Source organism: Montipora capricornis, chromosome 7 (assembly GCF_036669925.1).
Source record: "Montipora capricornis isolate CH-2021 chromosome 7, ASM3666992v2, whole genome shotgun sequence".
Lineage (NCBI taxonomy): Eukaryota > Metazoa > Cnidaria > Anthozoa > Scleractinia > Acroporidae > Montipora > Montipora capricornis.
This window is the reverse complement of record NC_090889.1, coordinates 31976034-31979825: the sequence shown is the minus strand read 5'-3', so window position 1 is coordinate 31979825 and position 3792 is coordinate 31976034. Positions and strand designations below refer to the sequence as shown.

Below are 3792 nucleotides of genomic sequence, written 5' to 3'. Positions count from 1 at the left end.
TTTTGTTTCATCCTTTCAACTTTGCTTGATAGCTGTTATTAAGTCTATTTATACTTTTTTCTCTTTGCATTTTCGGTTTTAGGGAATGCATTGTTTTCGGTCTCGTGTTACGCCATTAATGGGCTCACTTCGAACCACATACGTAGTCTACGTAGAGCGATCGAAACATGTCGTGCTTTTACGCAAAGTGGAAGCACGTCTTTTGAATTTTCGATACATCTACATTTTATTTTCCATTTTTGTTTATAAGCATTTTTTAACCAATCTCTTATTCCGTCCACGAACCTGGGGTGCGAAATTTAAGGTGATATGTAAAACGCTCTGAATCTTCAAAAATGAGACCTTGCAGTTGGTTTGTTTTCTCTGGTCTTGAAACATGTTCAAAGATCAGTTGTTCAAAATTAAGAGATCTTAGCTTGACGAATCGCATCTCGGGTATCCCTGGACAATCAGTCAAACTTCAAATGCAGGAGTAGTCAAGCACAGAAACAGGTGTGTTTGTCACGGCTTCCTTCTCGTCACCTACGTGTGATAATCTTCTGACATTCCGACGGAGTTTTACCGAAAAACAAAGAGTCCAATAAATTAAACTCCCCTAATTGAAATTCAGCTTAATTTTTAAACCTCTTTTCGACGAAGGCTGTTGTAGTATGAACTTTTACCATATAAACAGCAAAAAGTTGAGTATCATTTTCCTCAAGCAAGTAAAATACGGCGTAATTAACCGCGATTAATGCCAAACGGAAATTGGCATGTCACACCGCACAACTAGGCAATTCACGATATTCTGTCGATATTTTCAATTAAGGAATTATTTCCGAATAAAGAAATTGATTTCCTCACTCGCTAATTTCTCTTGAGTCTTCTGAAAAAAAGGTCTTTTATTGGCCCGAGACCAATTTTAATTTAAGTGTATTCTTTTTGTTATAGTAATGAAGTTTAATAATTCATTGTCGTTATCGGAAGGGTGTGTCCCAGTGTTAATAATGGCATTAATTTAGGTCATATTTGTCACATTTCCTTCTCGACAATAGGCTCGATAACGTTCTCGAAAATAAAGTGTTTCAAAAATGATAACAGCAAATATGCTTTGGATTGATTTTAATTAACTGGTCAGAGCAGTTATTGACCTCAAAAGAATTTCACAGTAATTCACGTAAATAACTACTTAATTTTAAAAAATTGGAAAGGATTTTATTTCTTTGACTTACACGGTATGTCCATTTTGTCGTCTATGCTTTGACGTCATTTTTTTGTCTGTCTATAGAAAAAGCATCTGTCCTTATCGCACATTTTGTGTTTATGGCTTGCGAATTGCCAACCAAAAAATGTGCGGTTTCAAGTATCACGTCACGCGACCCACCGGTGGACTATAAGGAATAGATCTTTAAGTTGCTGAAATTGTTCTGTATTCCGACACATAAATCGAATGTAGTTGAAAATTGTCATTCAACAGAAGCTAAAATTAGCTAACATATTTATAACACTTTCAACTGAGGCTTTTTTGACGGAGGTTTCAAATTTCCTCACACATGCTCTTTGCAATTCAATGAGACCCGACACAAGGCTACCATTTTTTCGACCTCCGCGGTTTATATGGTGTTATCAGGGACGGCTATTTTGACGACAAGCGGCTTGTAAACCTTTTGGTTTGGCAAAACGCAGTTAATTCACCGATTTCTGGAAGCGTGATCTTCATTTTTCTCAGCCGCCTTAAAAGAGTTTTCCTGAAGATCTGACTCACAAAAAAATTTACATAATTAGCTTAAAACACGTCTTTCGCTTCGGCTTTAGCTGGGCGTAAATATTTGTTTTTGTAACACTTCTTTCAGTTTACGCCTGATCCACTTCACAATTGCTGTCATTTTTCGGTGTCCCCTCATTGGCCAGTTTTCATCCGAAGTGACAGTATGGTGAAGCTTTTATAAATACGAAAACTGACGGGCTCTGACAAGAGAAGCGTCAAACAGCAGAGTAAATTCAACAAGCAGAGAGGTTTTGAATGAGAAAATATTCATTCCCTTGTCAAGCGAAGGAAACTTAAGACTTGTTCTTCAATAAGGAACTTGCCGACGGGAATCGAAAAATCGAGCCGGTCGACTCAGCAACTCCCGAGGAAGATCCATTCCCCATTGTTTTGAGGACATTTCATTCAACTAGTGCGAAGGTAACTCACAGTATTCTCATTGCCGGTTAACATAATTAAAGTAGTGTTCTAGGAATAGCAGTTCATGAGCTTAGAAGCACCGCAAGGCAAAGTTTTCGTTCGGGAAGTCAAAGGCTTGCGATCCGTAAACCATTTTACAATTTCGAACCAAAATCATCTGTTACTCGTTGCTACAAAACACAAATATACGTCAGTTTGAATAGTGTCTAGCCTTGCATTCCTGATAGTTTTCGTCATAACTTTTTTTACGAATTTTTAGCTAACTTAGTCACGGCTTAATTAAGGAGTAAGTCGGAGATTATTTCACCGAGGAACCATCACAGGGGATGAGATCTCGAGGAGGGCCAGCAATCAATTTCATCGACCATCTTGAAAGGGACAAAAACCTTAATAGGAAAGAATTACCAAAACTCATGGCAAGTAGGTTGGAATGGAAGAGAATGGTCATATGGTGCCAGTACGCTCGACAAAGGAGTAGTAGTTATTAACTTGGGATTTCCTGTCACCGCCCTTATAGTCAAACCAGATCTTCTTTTTATTGAAATATTGTTGTTTCGTGAGAGGTAAAATTTCACAGAAGCGAAGATTAGCATGAGTGAGTTTACTCCAATCTTTATCCGAACAATTTTACAAGCATAAGGTTTTATCGCGTGACATTCAACCTCAAGTTACTTGAGACGAAATGGACACTATGTCGTAGCTTGTCACGTGACACCGCGTGGACCTCACTGAAAAACACCACTAAGATCCGCTCTTCTCCGATTTCAGAACAGTGTCTGTCACGTAGAAGAATTCTCGCATAAGGAAAAGGCTTTCTCTCATTTCGTTTGGCTTTAACGGGCGATTTCATCTTCATTCAGGTGTGTATCGTGTAGAATTTCTCTTGCATCTTCTGCGATTTCTCTGTGTAATGATCAGTTGTCGATTTGCAGACTCGAACACTGTTTCAGATAAATTGTTTCGTTATTATATTTGTTTCCCAGTGTACGCTATTCACCCAACAGTTTTGGAAGGTTTTAGCTTAAGGAAAACTTATGTGACGGGTTAATAAAGGGTATCTTAAATGTTCCATGTCGCCGTATAAAGGGATGGATGAGAAGTCCATATATCCGCCATATTTTTTGTCAATAATCACAGACAGTTTCTAAATTTTTCTCTTTCTTTATTACGGTAGCGAAATGCACTGTATTCATGAAACGGTTTGAAATTTAGCAACTCATTTAAAAGAAATAAAAATCTAAGAGCTGTGACTTTCAGTGGGGACAGATATTGTAAGATGGTGCCGGGATGTCGGATATAAACAGTGGGAAAAGGTGTCGAGAGAGATTTCGAGTCTGCCCTCGATTGAAAGAACAAAGTGTTTATATTTGAGGAACGTTTGAGATCATCTTTCTTTTATGTCCGCAAGTGTTGAAAGAGTCTCGTATTACTTGTGTGAGAAATGAAAGACAGAAACTGCAACAGTCTCCATGCATTCTCGTCGTTTGTTCTCTTTTCTTGTGTGTTGGACTTGTATAACGAATTGAAGATGTTGCAAGATGGAATAGAGTCTTGAGTTTTTTGAGTAAACTACATCATCACATGTTTGAATTTCGCGTGCTTCGTCTCTTCGACTAGTGAAAGAA

At 38.1% G+C, this 3792-nt stretch overlaps 1 protein-coding gene across 5 annotated transcripts in view; it reads left to right on the top strand.

Moving 5' to 3' along the window:
• Positions 1-1942: 1942 nt before the first annotated feature.
• LOC138056942 (fibronectin type III domain-containing protein-like) overlaps positions 1943-3792 on the top strand; it is a 32132-nt gene continuing 30282 nt past the window's right edge. Inside the window, exons 1-2 of one of the 5 annotated variants that reach the window (XM_068902929.1) lie at positions 1943-2167; positions 2936-3027. The gene's annotated coding sequence lies outside the window, so the exon portion shown is untranslated. Of the gene's footprint in view, positions 2168-2455; positions 2763-2935; positions 3028-3792 lie in introns of those variants that run through there. The other 4 variants (XM_068902932.1, XM_068902931.1, XM_068902930.1 and 1 more) reach the window with 4 other exon arrangements.